Source organism: Trichomycterus rosablanca, chromosome 1, assembly GCF_030014385.1.
Source record: "Trichomycterus rosablanca isolate fTriRos1 chromosome 1, fTriRos1.hap1, whole genome shotgun sequence".
NCBI lineage: Eukaryota > Metazoa > Chordata > Actinopteri > Siluriformes > Trichomycteridae > Trichomycterus > Trichomycterus rosablanca.
Genome location: NC_085988.1, coordinates 34,844,517 through 34,865,857, shown reverse-complemented (window position 1 = coordinate 34,865,857; position 21,341 = coordinate 34,844,517).

Sequence of the window (21,341 nt, the reverse complement as noted above, 5' to 3'; positions counted from 1 at the left end):
TAGTGTGTCTGAATGACCTGCTTTATAAGTTTGAAGTCTTGTTAGAATCCTCTCTATTGAGGCAGCTGCCTAGGTAGGCAGTAGACAGCAAGGCAGCTTGCTAGGTTTTTGAACAGACCCACAGTGTGTGTCCATACTGTTGTAGAACATGCAGAACGAGGCCTGGCAATGTCTTGCTGAAATAACCTTGGACTTGGGAAAAGATTTCACCTTAATGGCAGCCTATGCCTTTCTAAAATCCCAATAAATGACTCTGCATGGTGATAGTGGTACCTTCACAAATATGCAAGTTACCCAGGCATAGTAGCATGCTTATCTAGCAACTTCTCATGGTTGACGATCACCTCTGTGCTGCCTACTTAGGCTGGCAGACGGGGTTAAAGAGCTCAGTTGAGTTTAATGTGTTGATTTGCTTCAGATGGAAGGTTTACTATATATCACTGCTTCTTGCTGTCTTCTTTGCCAGCTCCTTGGTTGGCATACCTGCATTTTCCTGAAGCTTTGATGCCAGATTGATCAATTCGCTGGGGTTTTTGTAGACACAGAATGTCAGCATTCTGACTTGCCCTGGTGTTGCGGCTTGTAGGATCTCAAGTGGGAACTGCCCTGGAAGACGTTCCTTGTTTCCTTAGTTGGATTTGCCTGTAACTAATATGTATAATTTCTATACGTACTAGTGGTTTTATTACACCATTACACTGGCGTATCTTTTTTTTTCCCCCCTGTACGAACCACTAGTATGCACAGAGGAGAGCAAGTTGGTGTAGTAGGAGATCCACTCTCGCCTTACTGGAACCGGCATGTTCAGGCAGCTCCCTGACTTTCTTGTTGTTTGAAAGCTGGATTTATCACAGAGAACCAGAGTAGTCTGTCATATTCTGGCGTCTAGCTCTCATTTCTGCACTTTCCCTGTTCTATCCACTTTCTCTGTTGTGGCTTATGGAAGTTTTTGTCTTTTATTTGTTACTTTGTTTCTAATATTTTGGCCACCATATTCGTTCGCAATTGTCCATTTCTTGTTAGCGGCTCTTTAGTCACAGTATTGTTCTACCTTGATAGAACATATGTATATGGGTTCTATTTTCAGTCTTGCAGGTGTGTGGGGATCGCGTCTCGCTTAGTAGAACATTTTTAAAACGTGTTACAGGCCAATTCTAAATTTGTTTATATTTACAAAACACAGTTAAACAGTTCATCAGCCAAAATATTAGGAATTTTCTTTGTGCCTTTGTTACTCAATTAAACAAATGTTACAGTGAATTAATAAATCATTGATTTCTTAAATTGAATTTACAAAATATTCCATTTGTATTTTGGCCAGTTTAGTCATTGTTAAATAGATTATTTAAAAGGCTTTGATACTGAAATTTCACTCATACCTATCCATGAAGCATATGGAGACTGACTAAACTGTGAATTTATTAGCAGTTAGCTAGCCACTATGCTTTAAGAAATCTTAAAAAGGCAAATGAACTTAATTAGGGTTAAATGGTTAAAGGTTTATATTCAGATTTTCTGTTGGCTTGTTTAGGAGTACATCATTCAGAAATGTGCCCTCTCTCTATAGAAAGAGGGAATGATCACTTTGTTAATACAATGAAAGTTCATGAATCATGTAGAGAAGATGAATATGGGAGGCTTGCAAAATTAAATAGTATTTAGCCCTATGCATGGTACAGCAATAGATCTGTAAGGCAGACATACATAACCTACAAGAGTCTGCATCCCTAAGGTCTTTGAGTTTCCCACTGCAAGAGGTCAAAACCCTCCATGATCTCTCATAATACAGGGCCAAGCACCAGGCTCTTACCACCACAGAATAGACACTCATTCTTCACATTACAGCTACGTGTCTGTGAATGGTATTGAGTGTCGGGGCCATATGAATAGGAACAATGCTAATGTGGCGGGTACGGATGCAGTATTCCTGCAGGACAGCAGAAAGGGAGGGTTAGGCAGGGGGTCTCTAAGCTGCTGTCACAGCTCACGTAATTATGATTAACGATGTACCTGGGAAGATCTTCTCTCCACTGAGTTTACAGTCAGATATGTTCGCTAAATATTATCACTGCGGCGGGTGGCTGCCAGGGGGTCCTCCGAAGGAGTTGGGGACATGAGAAAAAAAAAACTAAATACTATTCTGTATCATACCAAAGCATATTTATTTATAAGCTAAATTGTTTAAATGTTTGCAAATACATTTTTTTATGTATTCCATTGTGCTGCCAATTATACGTTCTTGTTAACTTATCTAATGCTAATGTGAACTTAATTAGGGTTATTAAGTCATATTAAGACATTTAATTTAGGGTTATTAAATGTCTTTGCATAAAGACATGCAAAAAAGATATTCCTCTATTCCTTTTTATGCATGCATATCTTGTATAAGCAACATAAATATTGTCAAGAAATGTTGAAATACTAATTATAACATAAGTAAAACTTATGTAACATAACTAAATTATAACAATAACTATAAATTATAAACATAACTAAAAAAGTGTGCTAATTTTACATACTATCTAATAAATAGCATGTGGTTTGAATTGGTGGTCATTCTGGTATATTTTAACAATGTTTATTGCTATTTAATAAGAGTTGTCAAAATGAATGTATTTTGCAATTTTTGACTACTGTTGTACTAATTTGTGGAAGTATTATGATTCAAATTATTGTTGTATGCTTAAAACAAAACAAAAAAAACTCAAGTAACTACATTTATAGTTATTAGATTACAAAATAAATTACTGTAATTAAGAAAAGTTACAGTTAGAAAATCATTTCTTTTTACTGCACCCCCCCCCATAGTATGTAGTAAGTATGTAGTTTGACTCTTTTATTAACAGTGTAACATCATTAAAGCATTTTCTTTTGCAAATTAGGCCTTTTTGACACTGACCTAAAAACTAAAAACCTGGACTGGACTATTAATTAAAATATGGAATCTATAATTCTCAATTCTTGATTCTATAGGAAATTATATTATTATAGGAATTATAGAAAGTGTTATATTTAAAAGCATGAATAATTGAACCCCAATACAATTTAAATAAAGTCATAACAAATGGAGCAATCATGTCACGCCTCCATTAAGCAGCGGAAAAACTTAAGTGGAATAAACTAAAAAGCATATGCCATTTCAGCACAAAGGCTGCCGGTAAATATAGTAGTATATTTGGTATTTGTAATAAACAGTCACGTATTTCTAAAACTTCTGAACTTCTAAACATTTGTTAACAAGTGTGGGCAATTTCTCGGAAGTTCTTTTATGGTGTATTTTATACAATATCATTAAAATACATTATATTCCAAACTTTAGTTTCTCTCTTGGATTACGCAGTCATACTGTTGTAATGTGCAAAATGTGGCTTGGCATTGCTATGTTAAAATAAGCACGTTGCTTTAAAATGTCTAAATTTATTTCAGTGTTAATGATGTTTTCGCAAATATGTAAGTACATGCACTGTTTCCGGATGTTGCTAGCTTTGTGTAAACTTGGATTTTAGATGCAGCAACCAGAAATGTTTATTGACAATAAAAGTATTCCAAAGTCCCTGTGGTAATATTTATCACAGAAGCATAAAGTGTCATCTGAGAAATAAGAAGTTGCAGGTATTCCATAGTGGTTTTAATTATTTCATTAAACTGATTTTGTCAAACTTCTTAAATCTTTTGATAACAATAGGGACTGTAGAGGGTTAAATAAGTAAACATTATTGCAGCCAGTTATATTCAAGCTCTTGGAATATTTATGTTTTTTTTTGGCAAGGTGGCCAAGTCTTGCTTATGAAGGACTAGTCCTTGAATGGATGCTTGCTTTTTACCCAAGCATGACCGCATATAGGCCATTTAATAAACATTGAATGTCTTTAATTGCTCATGTCCCAACTTCTCAAAATGTGTCATGTGGCTTTCATTTCAGAATCATTAAATATATTTACAAAATATAAATACATGTATAAACTATTAATATAAATATTTCTTTATTTTTTGTTATTAAATTATATCTTGTTCTTATACTGTATAATACTGTATTGTCTTATAATAAGCATGATATAAATCTGTCAAATATGTCTATATTGTCAACCCCTATTCAACTCTTTCTCTCTATGTTTCTCATCATCGCTCTCTCTCTCTCTTTCTTTCTCTCTAAACCCCAGACGAGATTGTTATAAATGCTGTTTATGATCGTGCTTTGACAGCTGTGAAGGGCAGGCATGGCAGAGGATGCAGCCACAGCGTATTTCCTCAACGTCTAAATATGTTATGGCATTGTTAAGAATCCTGCCACATAATAAAGGAATATAGTTCAGCTCTGAGGCAGAATGTACCTCTACTTTTGGTGTAGTGGAACTCTGGCTCTGGTTTTCTTTTGCTTTTCTATTTAATGAATATTATTTTGACAAATACAGCAATCCAGTTACCACATAGCTTATACATATTTTAATTATAAATAAGAATCACAAAGGACATGAGACTAACTGCAAATTTGAATACACAATTTGTAAAAAAAAAAAAAAAAAAAAAATTAAAAGCAAGCTAACCAATAAAATTTAACCCCAAATCAGAAAAGGTTTGGACAGTATAGAAAATACAAACATAGTTTCTTACATTTACTTTGACTTTTATTTTATTGCAGACAGTATGAACCTAAGATATTTAATGTTGTGTCTGCAAGTACATAAGCCTAAGCTGAATACCTGTGATCTCTCATCCCTCAAACAGCACTGTATCAAAAACCATCATTCACCAATAGCTGATATAACAACATGGGCAAAGGGAATCAAAGTACTTCAATAAGGAGTTACAATCACAAATGCCACTTAAAACTTTACTGTGCAAAAAAAGAAGCCCTGTGTAATCATGTCCAAAAGCGGCATTGAGTTCTCTGGGCTTGGAGGCATCAGGGGTGGACCATCACACAGTGGAAATTTGTATTGTGGTCAGATTAATCAGTAAATGGATGCCCTGGACACCAACGATGAAAAGAACCAGCCATACTGTTATCAGCAACAAATACAAATGACAGAGTCTGTCAGCAGTCCTAATAATGTGTGAAGAATTTTTAAGTAAAAAATACGACAATGACAAACCCATACTGTTGCATACCTTCAGACATGTTTGCAGGAAGAATGGAACAAATATAACACCAGAAACATTTAATCTCTTGGTATTTGTGGTACCAAAACATCTTTTCAAGCGATGTAAGAAGGAATGGCAATGGGCAGCACGGTGGCTAAGTGGGTAGTACTGTCGCCTCACAGCGAGAAGGTCCTGGGTTCGATCCTCGGGTGGCACAGTTTGTGTCCTTTCTGTGTGGAGTTTGCATGTTCTCCCCGTGTCTGCATGGGTTTCCTCCGGGTGCTCCGGTTTCCTCCCACAGTCCAAAAACATGCCACTAGGCTAATTGGAGACACTGAATTGTCCCATAGTTACCTAGCCGCTAGGATGCACAGACCAGTGCATTGTAGTGCCGGTCCCAAGCCCGGATAAATAGGGAGAGTTGTGTCAGGAAGGGCATCCGGCATAAAAAAACTGTGCCAAATCTCGCCAGCAACCCCTAACGGGAAGAAGCCGGAAATGCCGACCCCGTAACCAAAAAACGGGACAAAGGCTGAGGAACAAGAAGAAGAAGTAAGAAGGAATGGCAACATTACTAAAAGGTACAATTTCATTTTTTGGAATGTGTTGCAGGCCTAATTTGCAGTAATTGATATTTTTATATATTTTCTTTCATATATTATATATTTTCTTTCATTTTACATACTGTCCCAACTTTTTCTGATTTGGGGTCATAAGACTAAAAAGTAATCATATGGCATTTTAAAAAAGAAATCACAGTCCCAAAGTGCATTTAATATATAGTAATGCAATTAAAAATAGCTGATATAAGTACAGCACTTTAAATGTCGGACTGATAATTATGAGGGACTTCCTGAGTTTTGATATTTTTATTGCTCTTTACTGTAAGACTGCCACATGCTATTATAATGTGCTATCCAGTTTCATATATTTTCTGCTAAGCAGGGTGACTGAGCTGAAAGACAGCCGCTCTGCCTAGACATCCTTGTCCTTCATCCCTCTACCTAAGCTGCATTCTTTATAGCCAACAATAAAATATTTTACTGCTAAATAAATTGGGCTCGTATTGAAATGCTGCTCCAATATATGTCAGCGAAGACCCACAATTATTTTTAAGCATTGGTGAGCCCATAGTTTATCATAATGTGAGAAATGGTGCTGGTACACATCATTGGCTTTTCTTGCTTAGTTAGTTTGTGAAGGTCAGAGTTCCTTAGGCTTTTATGGCTGTTTAACTTTGGAGAATTATCATGTGAGCACGCATGCTGATTTACTGCTTTGAGAGTGGATGCAGTCAGACGGGCAGACTTTAAGAGCAGCCAGGCCATGCTGCTTGATTACCTTGTAACCCAGTGCAATTCTGCATATAATGATAAAAAAGTTAATTATTTTACCTGTAAAATGAACAGTAGTTTTTTGCAGGTACACTTTGAACTAGTAGACCCTTGTTGTAGACGATGGCTCTAATGTGATGAAGTCCGTGAAGCTATTTAAATATTTCCTCTACAAAGATGGGAAGTAGTGTTCTTGAAAAATGGCAAGGTGACATTCAATTTCCATTTGTTAATTAGCGTTTTGCTGATTAGGGCAGATTTTGTACTGGCACCCAGATTCTGTTGCTTTGTCATTTTGCACTGTTGCAACTACAATGCTAATTCAAATATAGTGTTTCTAGATCAGAGATTGTAATGATTAAATACAAAACAGAAAGACATGCAAGTTTAATAAGGTATACAGGGGGTGGACGAATAAAAAAATCAGTATATTGTGGTGTTGATGTTGTCTCCACCAGGCATCACTCAGCCAAACCTCAGCCACTGGCTGGAAAGGTTTACCTCTACACCTTGGATCTTGCACTGGTTCTGCTCTGCTGTAATTGATCAAATCTGTGCACTGTGTCCATTTGTTAATGCACATTGTGCAAACACATTGCTGACTTCTGTCCAGTAGACTTCCATAACCTTTGGCACTGTCCCTGTGTCAACTCTACACAGCTCCTCTACCACCAAACCTCGACACTGACACACTCAACATGAACATTGTGCTGCAGTACACCACTCACGACTTCTGTGGTTCATCCCATGCCCAGTGCTGTTGCATGTTTAAATTCTTTTTCTCGTCATGCCAGCTGGTCAACCTCGCCAATGAGCTGCTTTCCATCAATAAACCGATCCCATGTCTGACACCAATGTGGCATTAACACAGGCAAGGACAAGGCAACAGGAATAATCTTATGTTCTTTTATTAAATGGATGGGGCAGGAGTGTGCTCCCAGACTAGCTACATACACAGTAGGTAGGCAACCAAAAACAGTATTACAGTAGTGTGATACAAATACACTGATACACCAAACAAACCACATACATTGACACATACAATGCTTCAGACTGCTGTAATACATATACAAACATACAATGATCTACATTCAGGGATTACGAGGGCTCTTAAAAAAGTTTCCACACTTTTATATTTTGGCTGGAAACGGTGAGGGTGGGAGGAGTAGTAATTGGTTGTGTCTGAGAAACCAAGAGAGAGCTTATGATCCGGATTTACCGCCATCTGATTTCCACCTTTTCGGATCGTTCATCCAATGGGAATCGAACTGTAGAACATAGAGGATTGCCTAAAATATCCTAACAGCAATGGATTATTTGAATGGTGGAAAGGAAACCTCAATCAACCATCATAATCTGAATAAAATAGGGCGCTATTCTAGAAGACTCAGGAGGACCTGACTGCTTGCACAGAGACACAAAAAAGTTAGCTAAAATGTACCTGAGAAATCCACAGTTCTTCTGGGAAAATATCCTGTGAACAGATAAGAACAAAATAGAGCTTTTTGGTATAACACATCATTGTACCGTTTACAGAAAATAAAATGATGCCTGCAAATAAAAGAACATCATCCATACAGTCAAAGATGTTGGAGGTTCACAGATGTTTTGGGGCTGCTTTGCTGCTTTTGGCACTGAATTTGGATTACAATGTTAGGGGTCTCCCACAGAGCTTCTGGGTCTTCCAGCAGAACAATGACCCAAAGCATACACCCAGAAGTGGATTTAAAAAATGATGGATGGTTCTGAACAGTTCATCTAAATCCCATCACACACCTGTGCAAAGATCTCAAAACAGCAAGTGGGAAAGGGCACCCTTCAAATATAACAGACATGAAACATGTAGCAAAAAAAGAGTGGTCCAGCCGCTCAGGTGGCGCAGCAGTAAAACACACGCTGAACACCAGAGATGGGATCTCGAATACATCGGCTTGGCTAAGCAACCACGTGAACAACAATTGGCCTGTTGTTCATATAGGGGTGGGTTTTTAAATAAAAGCCTGAAAGGGGCTCTCTCATAACTAATGCAATTACAACCTCTGCTGGCTGATTGATGGCACCTGCACAGAGACAGGAAAAGAGTGCTGTCAGGGTGTGTCTCTCTGTACACAGTGCTGATCCGCATTGCACTTGTCAAAGTGTAGGTGACAAAATGCATACGGCTGCTGCCCGCGTGTCGGAGAGGGTGTGGGTTAGCTTCATTCTCCTCAATCAGAGTGGGGATCGGCATTGGTGGAGAGGAAGCATGATGCAATCGGGCAATTGGACGTGCTATAAGGGAGAAAATGCATAAACAATTGTTTTTTTTTTAAAAGAGGTCCAATTTTCCACTAAAAAGGTTTAAAAGCTCATTCATGGTTACAAGAAGGGACTGATTTCATTTATTGTTACTGGACATAGGGTTGGAGTTGTGTGTGGAATGAGACTTGATTTGACTTTTTTTCAGATTTTTATGCTGTTCCACTACAAATTAAAGAAATAAATATGTGAATACCATGTTTTGGCCATGACAGTACAGAAATAGTTTGTGATACTTTCAGAAACAGAATCTTGCTAGTTGAATATCTTCTTCACAGCCTGTAAGGGTTAAATTAAGTTTCACTCAAAAGATTTGTAAGGCTAAGAAAGTTGCTTATTCTGGTTTAAATCAAAACCACTTTTGAGTAAATTTAGCAGAATTTATGGGGGCATTATAACTTGGGATATGGGAATATAATTAGAAAATAGTGTTTGGGAAAAAAAAGCAAACAAGTAAAGAAGTTTGTTTTTCTGTTTGTGCCTATTAGCCACACTTTAATGAACCATTTCTTCCATAGCTAAATCAAGCCACTGGCTAGATTAGTACATAACAGCTTCCCTAGTAAGGAAATGTAGTAATTGGTAAATAGTTATTAATTTCTCAAACACTTCCAAATTTCTAACTGTCATAGCTCAAAATAAGTGCTGGATGTATAATGAATGCAATTTTTTACCTAAATAATAATACAATTCATTTTTGGTTACATAAAAATATAGATGAACAAGTAATTCCATGCTTGTACTTGCAGAATGCTGGATTGCATGCAGAAGCCAACTCCCTTTCTCTCAGCCACTAGAGAGTTACTCTTCAAAGAAGAGTCTTCTGAAACTCTTTATGAACCCTTAACTCCAATTTTAGCCATGACTGCAAATGCATTATTGAATACCCAATAGCAAATTATAACAAAAACATCCTGGGGCCTCCTGAGCAGACATATTAAAGTAAATGTACACAATAAATGAGCTCCCACAGGAAAAGACATTGAGTAAACTTCACTTGTCCATTCTCCACAGTGTCAGCCCCAGCTTTTTTCAATCTGCATTTTACTCCTTGCCATCCATCATGAGGTTCTGAAATAGTTCATTGCTTTCATTGGAAATTGTTTGTTTTGTTGTTTGTCAACATGACGGAAGAGATGTGCTTTTCTAAAGCTCTGTGTTAAAGAAGCACCCTGAAGCAGAACATACACAAGGTTGCCATGGTGCCTATTCATGTGCAAATAGGTTCATTTAAATATTTTTAAGAGGATCAGTTCAGATTACGCCAAAGTTTGACAGAGATAATTCGATGGCTTGTGTAATGGCTTTGTTCACCAGGGCGATCATTCATGGCATGTCATTGTACCTCAACAACCCACATATTTAATGAAGTTTTATATTGAGAAATGGGGACTGATTCCAAAGAAAGTCTCTCTACATTCAAACACCCTCTAAATAAAAGTGTGTTTCTAATTTGGCACACACTTACCGCATGGAAAAATATGCTTATTATAAAACAATATGCTTATTATTTGAGAAGTTGAAAGTTTCTGGTATATGTTTATATATGCATATATAATAGATAGATAGACAAACAGACACATAGATAAACAGATATAATGTAGAGCAGACACAACAATCTAAATTCGAACACAAAGAAGAATTTGAACACAAAGGAGCCATATATGTCTTTGCCTTGCCCTATTATTTGTTCTCCAGCTTGCATTATACATAAATACACCATGGAGACCCCCTAGTATTTGGAACAAGTAAGAAGTGCTTAAATATTTATGCCTAAGCCTCTTGAGGCCTGCTATTAGACCTGAGATGTTTTACTTTTGGAGACTGTCACAGCGCTCTAACAGTCATTAACTACAGGGGTGACAGGAACCTCTGGGTCAAACATTTTGAAGTAACAAAAGGCTGTGATAGAATCACTTGGTGAGGCCCAAATTACTTCTGTCTCATTGCTGAACAATATTTCTCCCAAAAGCATTCCTCCCTGCGTTAACGCCATGACCCCTTTCACTGCATATGGAAATGATTGTTTGTATATGGCACTAAGGGACGGAGATGGTGAGGAGTTCACGGACAATGTTACTGCCAGCAGCGACCCCCAACAGGCCAAGCACAGTCCTCCCCCTGTTTGTTGTGCTTTGTAAGAAAAGTTGATTAAAATCAGGTTGGAAATGAAGACGGGGAGTTGTGAATGAACATGTTGGGGTGGAGCAGTAAAGCTGTGGAAATCAAACATACAAGGCCTCAAAGGAGACAGCATACAAACTTGCACAGAAGGTGAAACAGAATGCATTCAATTCAAATGCAATTTATTTAAAGAATAAAAAAAACATTTTAAATAAAGCTCGGTAGAATTGGAAGGGTAGGGCCAGCCAAGACCACCTCTAATAGAATAATAAATTCTATTCTGCAAATAAAAACATAATGTGAGAGATATGGAGCCGAATGCAGTAAGTTTATCACATAAATGTAGCAGTTGGTGCTATATACTTTTCCGTAGTTTTTAAATTAAAAACATAAACTATCTGATGGCAAAATTGAATCAGATTAAATATACATCGAGTAATTTACAAGTGGTATTTTCACTCTGAAAGTGGAGTTCATTGCATGTATCAAACTTTTATACACATAAAATACTTTTTTAATATAAAACGTATGCATTCCTATGCATAAACAAAGATGTTAAGAAAACAAAAAAGATTAACGTAAAAGTTAAAAAATAAATCAAGCCCTAGAAATTAAAAAGCAAATAAAAAGTATTCTAATATTGTTTCAAATCTCAGCTCTGCTATCTGGCAGGCTTGGCGCCTACCTGAAGAATGATTGGCTGTTGTTCATACAGGGTGGGAGCTGTACGGGGATTCCTCATAACTGATGCAATTACGACCTCTGCTGGCTGATTGATGGCACCTGCACAGAGATGAGGGATAATGCGCTGATCAGGGTTTGGCTCTCCATACACAAAGCTGATCCGCATATGAACTCGCCTCGTGCATGTGAAAAGATGCAGTCGGCTACTGCACACGTGTCGGAGAGGGCGTGCGTCAGTCTCGGCTCTCCTCAACCAGGGTACAGATCAGCATCAGTAGAGAGGAAGCATAATGCAGTTGGGTAATTGGATATGCTAAAAGTCAGGAGAAAAAGGGGAGAAAATGCATAAACAAAATAAAAATAAGTATTCTCAGATAAATGCACTTGGTTTGTTTATTAAAGATATTGCTGGTTGTAAAGATTTCAAGCAATGAGTTACAATGATACAAGTTAAGGAAAATCTTAATGTTCTCAGAGACACAATTAGTAAACAATAATTAAAGAGGAAAAAGTTACAGAGCTCTATAGAATCCTTTAAACATTCTTGCAAGTTCAATTGCTTTGATGATCTGCAAGTGGAAATTTCAAACAGGGTTGCCACATGAGATTTTACATCAACTAAAAAGCCTCAAGACAACAGCAAGAACTGTTACATATTGAATAATAGGCAATAAATTGCACTGCACTGAATCTTTATTCCTAAAAAAATAAAAACATGTTTGTCATACTACATGACCTCAATCATTAAATAAAACATGGTATTACAATAATAAAACACAACATTTACATTTTCAGCAGACGCTTTTATCCAAAGCGACTTACACAATGAGATGAACACGATGAGCAATTGAGGGTTAAGGGCCTTGCTCAGGGACCCAACAGTGGCAACTTGGTGGTGGCAGGGCTTGAACCGGCAACCTTCTGTTTACTAGTCCAGTACCTTAACCACTGAGTTATCACTGGCCCTAGTCCAGTCCACTGAGCTATCACATGTTGTAAATAGTCATCCAAAACAAGTCAATTAACATCAGTTTCACCCTTGTGTTATTTTATATCCGCTGGGTATTCAATCATTCAGTCAGCCAAATTGAATCAATAAGCCAATTTACCTATTTAAACAGAGCAATGATTGATTTTGCCCAACCATGTTCAAACATTACCATTAAAAACAGTTACCTTAGGGTGTTGGAGTAACACTATGCCACACTGTAAGCAATTCCACAAATGATAAAAAAATATTAAAATATTAGCCTGGAGTGTATTACAAAGTCTCTAAATCTCTGGGAGTAGGTCAAACTACAGTTAGAACTATTGTCTTAACCAGTGGAAAAACTAGTGTACGTAGAATATACTGCAAAAGATAATTCTTTGGGAAAATAGACTGCAAAAGATATTTGTTTGGAAAAATGTTCCATAAACAGTTCATTGAACCTGCTCTGTGGTTTGCTGGAGTCGCAGAGCTCTAGCAATGGCTTTGTAACCACTTTTAGACTGGTATATTTTAATGATGTATTAAGTTGGGTCTCACATTGCTACTGAAGTGCCTAATGTGGCCCTGGTGTAGAACCAATGTACAACAATACTGTGGCTAAGACGCTACTAACAAAAAAGAGGACAATGAAGAAAGGAATGAGGTGGCCAAAATAACAGAAACAAAGTTAATAGTTAAATAAATGACACAAAACATCTGCAGCCCACAGTGGAGAAAGTGGATAAACAAAGAGGATGATTGTCACAATATGGCAATATGTCCTGCGACAACCAAGTTCTCACATAAAAGATGAAAAAAAAAAAAACCCAGAGCATGTTGAAGGTGGCAAAAAATATATAGAGTGCTGACATCTATAGCTGGTGGGAAACTGGCCTGGAGAAAGCCCGGGTGTCATGGTGTCAGAGAGCAGCAGGTTTGCCAACAGAGGAGCTGGCAAACACTGAGAAGAAAACTGACTAAATAGGCGAATTAATGCTCAATAAGGTGCATGTGGTCGTCATTTTAAGAGAAACCAACAGATATATTATCTGGCCATAACTAGAATGGCAGATAAAGCAAGATTCTGCAACTGGGACAAGCTAGACCTGTCATCTGTATTTAAATCTCTTTAAAATGTGGCATCATGTGCTGCTTTTGAGACATTTAAGCCTGCTTTACATTGCCTGACAGGTTTTATTAAACTGATTAAAGAGGTAATCATACATGGGTGTGGTCTGTGCAATTAAACCCAGTTGTCAATTGAATTTGCTTAAGTGCTAATATTAGCAGCTATAACTTCACATGGGGCCAGGCAGAGCTAAACAGCATTTTCCTTCAGTATAAGAAATCATCAATTTAAAATGCATTTTGTGTTTGTGTTATCTTTGTTTAATATTTTAATGATGACAAACTGTTTGTGGTTAAGGTACTGGGCTAGTGATCAAAAGGTTGTTGGTTCAAGCCCCACCAACAACTCCAAGCTGCCACTGTTGGGCACGGCATCTAACCCTCAACTGCTTGGATTATATTTAGTCACAACTGTAAGTCGCTTCTGCTTAATAATCTACAAACAAATTAGTTTAAGATGGAGTATAACTGAACTATAAAACAGTGTAATAATGCAAAATACAAAATTAAAGTTTCCTGAAATTATAACAGTCCTGAAGGAGCCCATAAATTGAGCAATATGTTCAATTTCAAGCTGTTCCAGAAAAAAAGGCTTAAATTCCTATGTGTTAATTTAAAAGACTGATATTAAATTATAAAAAAGTGATTTGTTGTGGTTATTGCAGTTAAAGTTGGTAAAACCAGTTATTCAGTTATTTAATCTAGTCTTTTATTGGGCCATAAATGTAATAAAATGTTATTTTAAAGCAGTGTAAATGCATATTATTTACTGTTCTTTCATACTGCATATGTCTTTATAGCTTATGCATACACACCTTTCAATTTTTCTACAAAAAAAACCCTCCATGACTCATTTGATATAGCATTTAATAATATACTGCATGATAAAGAACAGATAGAGAATACTAACAAAACTTTATTTTCTGCCACACAATAAATGTGACACTTGACATCACCTTATTTTTGTCACCTCATGCATGGACGATCCATCTTTATGAAATGGACCCAGTCCTTGACTGAAATGTTTGACAGCAGCTTTCACAATGCGGAGGGAAAAATCTTTGAAAGTGACAAACCCAATCGGATAGACGGCAAACAGCCAGCAAAAAGGGGCGAAAGCACAGAAGAGGCAGGGAGGCTTCAAATCCCCTCTCAAGCCTAAGTGGGTGGTCCTTTAACTGTGGGGTAACCGAGCAGTCACCAAGCATTCTGAGGGAAGCCAGTGAAGGCTTGTTCTTCAGCCTCACAGCTCACCAATGTGGCCCATACATCCACAGAATGATATTCACGCTACACTGCTTTTATTTAGAGCCATAGTGCTGGCACTGGGCGATCAAATGACAGCCAGAGTTTGAGCCCCCCTAAGGATTAAAATAATTCAGGAGAGAAAGGGAGAATGACACGAGAAAAAGTAGTATTCACTGAAAGGGCTATTTTTAAAGATTTTACTCAAATCTGAAATAAAGTTAGAGCAACAGTTCCATATAATAACCAGCCACATGTGGAATTAAAAGATCAATATTTAAGTAAAAAAGTTTTTCCATTCTAATAATATGAAACAAATTGCACAACGCTGGAAAGAGTTTACACTCTACTATAAGTGCACAATCTACTACAGCAGTGTGTTCACTGAAATACTCTTCTTTATGTGCTGTGCACTGCCTCAGAGGCCATGGGAACAACATGGCATGCTTGAGCAACCAAGTGTGATTCAGATTTACTACATACTGTCACACTTATCACACCTTGCCATGTTAAATAAAAGGCTGGCAAAAAACAGCAAAAAAGAGACAGACAGGCAGGTGGATGCTGGTGTCAGAAGCACAATTCTCTTCAGCTTCACACAAGAATAATGAGTGAGAAAACACTTGTCACACAAAATGGGATTTGTTGAAAATGTAGGAGAAAAATGTTAAACTTTGACTTATCAAAAAGTCAGGTTTAAAATTCACCCTGCATAAATTTTTTTTTACAACAATCTAAAGAAGTGAAAAGTTTAGCATAGATAACTAAATGGGTAAAATATATAAATTTATGAACTTCATGAACTTATTTTATTCATTTAATTCACACATTCACATGCTGTGCCATTTTTAGGACAATGCAAAATCAAATGCCGCACATATTAAAGGCATGGCTGCAGAGGAAGAGGGTACGGGTACTGGACTGTCCTGCCTGTAGTCCTGACCTGTCCTTAATAAAGAATGTGTGGAGAATTTTTCAAAAATGCAACAATGACAACCCTGTGCTGTTGCAAAAGTTAAAATGTGTTTGCAGGAAGAATGAGATAAAAAAAAACACCTGAAACACTTGCTGCTGCTTGGTATCCTCGGTGCCAAAACTTTAATCTTTAAAAAGTCGTGTAAAGGAATGGAAACATTACAAAGGGGTAAATGCCTTATTGTTCCAACTTTTTTTTAAATGTGTTGCAGGTCTTGAAATGCAGGAATGAAAGCATATTAACAAAAGAAATGAAGTTGACCAGACAAAACACGAAATATATTGGGTTCCATACTGCCCCAACTTTTAATTTCAGGTTTTGCACATTCATAGTTGTATGGAATTCTTATCTCCTATAATAGGCAAATTGACTCTTTTAAAGTATATATTAATGTAACACTGAGCCACATGCAATACAGTGGGAAAGTTCAAACAATTGTACATATGTACAAAATAAATGTTAAAGGAACAGTCATGCTGAGACAGGAAAGAATCATCAAAAAAATCCTTCTAAATTATAGATTTTATGCAGCAGGTGCCTAACAGGCAAAACTGTCTGAGAAGAAGGTGGAAAGGGGATTTTCCTCCTTGCCTTGTCTGGTTGAGATGCCGACTTGAGTGGTGGAGAAATACAGGGCGAGTAGTGTGATCCTCTGTATGTGTCAGGGTTCTCTGTAAGAATCAGCTGCTTTTGGGTGGCTTTACACCTTTTTGACAAAGTAAGTATTTGCCTGCTGTGCTCTTCAGCCAGTGTGGGCTGGGGGCATGTAGCAGAGGAATTGTAAATTATGAAATTAGACAGACAACAATGTATTCTTACGTTGGTTATTTAGCTTTGTGCTTTCTGTTACTTTTTATCTGTGGGGAAATGTGAAATGGTTTAAGTCTATATTGTGTATTATAGTTTATACTATGTACTTTTTATGTCTAAACACAATTTATATCACTTCTGTAAGTCGCTCTGGATAAGAGCGTCTGCTAAATGCTAAAAATGTAAATGTAAATGTAAATGTATATCCAATATAGAATGCATATGGGGTAAAAAGGAAGCCTTTCAAAACTTGGCATGTAAAATTTACAATAGTCCAGATTAAATACACATTTTTGGTGCAGCAAAGGTGGTGAATTACTGAAATTAATCAAATGTATTTGCAACAGCAAAGTTTATTTAAAAAAATTATCATTTTTACCATTTCATTTATAGATTTCACTCCAGTTAATTATAACTAATAGCTTTGCTACTTTATAGAATGATACAGTCAACACTGTGTAGAAAACAAGCTGCCAAACCTATCCACCTTTTTTATTTACATGAGACAAATGACCAAGACTGCTTCAAACTGCTGCAGCATCAGAACAAGGAATAATAGGGTGCTAGTGTGTACCAGTAAAGCACATTAAAACTGTTTAAGTTGGCCCCCACAAAGTCACACATTTCAATTATTTCAAAGCAGTCTCCAATTAAAACCTGCAAACATGCCTTTTGAATGCAAACTAACACAATTAAAAGTGTTTCAGGAGTGTATTAGAGGAATCAGTTTTGAATTAGTCCACTGAATACACAAGCCCCCCTGGTTTCATCTCCCGTTCCTTTCAGCCTGGAAAGAGGGAGAGGGCTCTTTTTGAAGTCAAAGGGGTTTTCTTTCTTGCTCTCCTTCCCCTTTTTCTTTGCTTCTCTCCCTCAGAGGAAAAGAAGATTGAGTCAGCCTAATCTGCTACTTGTACATTTGAATGTGTAGTGAGAAGAGATGATCCCGGTTGCCTGATAATAGCCCAGGTGCAGAGACAGTGGCCGTGGCTAACTTGTTCTCAGCGGGGGCTATATATCATGGAGAGGCAGGCCACCCTTTGAAGATATATGCCTCCTTTCAGCAGCTGATTTGTGGCAATGAGGGCCAGAACTTTATGGCCGTGCTGAGCAGAGCAGGGAGGAGTGTCCCCCTCAGACCTACAGCTGGATAGAGACCACTTTGGCTTTCTGTTGTCGGCTTGAGGGCCTCTGCTACATAACTAAGCTGCCTGAGCAGATGTTTTAGACATCAAGTAATAAAGAGACGCTGCTTCTCTTATTGGGTAGTATTGTAGTTTCTGTATGGGAAATGACACAAGACAATGTAAGTTTGCACCTGGGGGTTTACAATAAAAAATCTGAAGTTACAGAAAGAATGTCCTCTCAGAATGCTTCTATGTTTTCAGACAGCCACTTGGCTCAGTGATCAAACTTCTGCCTCTGTTTGCACTACGCATCAAGAGGGTCAAGAGAGGCAACTTTGTTTGACTTATTCTTTGACCTGGGTGACAACACAACAGCTAATGTTCCCACTCTCACTCTCATGCTGCCCCTCCACAGTGGCAGCTAATGAAGTCAAAGAAAGAAAATTAGCCGTGCATTGCATGGGCCCCATTGACAGTGTCATTAATGTGGCTCTCGGTACAGGGTTACCCACGCTGACTTGCAGGGACCTGCATTCCTCTGTTTGTTATTGAGATGGTTATTTACACTGGTCGACAGAGGAGCTGGCGGCCTGGTAGCGGGCTGGAGGGGGACACGGCAGTGTCTTCCTCTCCCGGCTGGATGACAATTAGCAATGGGGAGCGACTTTGGACAGCCATTCATGACCAACTGAGGCTGGGAGTGGAAGAGCAATTCTTTTATTACCATTGAATTACAGCCATTCTCTTTTTGCAGGCCTTCTTCTGCATGCTAACGGCGCGGTGTTAACAACCAAGCCCACCCCTTTTGATCATTGTGCACCTGTGAGAGAGAAACTGACGCCATACACTCATCCACAAATAGTTTATAACACAAGACTTTTGGCTGACCAACTTTATTGCATTTCATAAATATAAACAAATTCTGAATTTGTTTGCATTTTAAAACATTTTATATTAAGCAAGTGAATTAGTAACAGGTAATGGTATCACTTTGTAAAAGAATTTTCAATCAGTTCAAGGCTGTTTTCATGCAAGATCGCAAAGAATTTAGGTTATTTGCTATCTACCATACATAATATTGTAATGTATTCAGTAAAATTGTAGGAATGCAAGTGCATATAGGGCAAGGCCAGAAACACTGAAGAATGTGTTAGACCTTTGATTTCTCAGACATGAAAGTCCATCTTGCAATTGTAATAAATATAGGCGCACGGTATGATGGTGCATCAGTGCCCATGGTGTGGGTGACTTCATATGTATAAAGGTACTGCTAATGCAGAGGCAAATATTGGGATTTTAGGGAGATATATGCTGCCATCAAAGCAAAGTCTTTTTAAACTTTGCATACGATACAACAGCATAGCTTTGTAGACACTGATTGTAGGTCCAGATCTGGCTCATATTGAAAACACATCATGAAGATGATCCATGTTTATGAAAAGAAGAATCAGACACTTAGTTCTCAAATAATTAAAACTGTAATTTATAAGAAAGTTGATGACACAGTGAACATCCCTTGGTCCCAACTTTTAAGTGTGTTGCATACAATTCAGAATTTGTCTGTATTCCAGGCAAAATACAATAAAGTTAATGAGTGAAAACACTGAAACACTGTTAAAACAATAAAGATGCTGAGTGAAAAACACTGGAAACACTGTTTTCTTTGTACTTTTGTCAGTTAAATAAAGGGTCAAGAGAATTAACAAACCTAAAAGTTTATTAAGAATAAACTGACTGTTCCTTGAGGATTCCACTACTAGTAGTGCATTGTAATGTAAATAATGTACAGTGGTTGGAAAGGTGCTTTCAAAAGCACTCTGGGATAAAGACATGGAAAGGCACAGTTTCCACTTTAAAATAGTATATTGTTTACAAAGTTTATATTACACATTTACAAATTTAAAATACAAAATATATTTTATGCACTGTCAATTCCACATTCCGCTTCCTAATAAAATAAAACTCTTTTGTGTGACTTGTATGAAATGTATCTTTTAAATAGCTTGAACACAATAAAAAGGTTAGTTTCTCTATCACAAAGTCTGTTTTTCAATTGTTTGTGGTGTGCACAAATGCCACAGCTGTACCCATGAATGTCACTGTAAAAAACTGACAATGAGCTGAACTGTTTGGTTTTTTGTTTATTTTTACAGACTGTCTGAGAAAACGTCAACACAGTGCAATGTAACACATACACATTTATTTATTTATATAGCACATCATTTGAATCATAGAATGCAATCATAGAACAATTGCATTAGAGCATGTGGTGTACTTGTATTAGATACACATGTATCAGTCAACATTTCATGGAGCTTCACCTGTTTACAATGGAAAAGATAAACATGTCATTTTACCAAGTCAAGCATAATCCTTTAATAAATAAAATCACAAACATGTAGATATTTGTCCTGAATGCAGGATACCTAACTGAAATATGTGCAGTAAGGTAAAAGTCATTTTTCCATTCTCAATTAAAATTTTCAATTATTATTACATCTTAGTTTAAATAGTTATTTTGTCTGAGATAATTGATATAATAATATGATTTACATTAACAATAAGGCAGTTGTAGCCTAGCAGTTAAGGTACTAGACTAGTAATCAGAAGGTTGCTGTTTCAAGCCCTAAGACTGCCAAGTTGCTGCTGTTGGGCCCTTGAGCAAGGCCCTTAACCCTCAATTGCTCAGACTGTATACTGTCACAGTACTCTAAGTCGCTTTGTATAAAGGCCTCAGTTAAATGCCAAAAATGTAAATGCAATACATCCATACTAAGCAAATAAAAACATATCTTAAAACTCATTTTATTTCCAAAGGCAGTTTGAAATTACTTTAATGTGAATACCAATACACGTAAGCTGTACACAAAATATAAAATTAGGCTACTTCTTAAAACAGACATAAAACAAAGTCTTGTCCCAGATCACAAGCTTATATGTCAAATGAGTAGGTTTACAATACAAGTATACACATACACCCTATTTAATGTGTAAAAAGTGGTCTGGGAACAGGTTTTTATTATATTTTTGGCCAAGTCTCTAATTAATGGTGACATTAAGATAAGCTGCTTTATCCTGGCCTGGGCCGTGGTGGGTCTAGTTTCGCAGTGCAGGGCAGGAATTTTTTTTTAATTAACAGGGCTTTTTAATGAACTGGGGTTGAAAGTGAGGTAATGAATCAAGAGAAAAGGGTGTGACTGTAATAATGGAGGCGCCTTTGAAGAAAGGATGGATAATGACCAGAATGTCCAGGTTATCTGTGCTGTTAAGGTGTGAACCATGCTGTAGCTCGAGGCCATGCCTAAAAAGAATGAGCAGTTAAAGCAGTTAAAGGTGTATAAGTGATATAAACTAAGAAATATGTGTTAGCTGGTTTGACCTGTGGTTTGTCTATTAATTCATTTTTTCATGATTAAACATGTTGATTTCATGTATTTGGTCTAAATCACCAACAACAAAGTCTGCTAATGTAAGGCATTTCTTAAGTTAACATTGTTTTCATCAGCAGTTTTTCTTTTCTTTACAACAACTGAGGACTAAAGTTTATTAGGAACCATAAGCCGTTT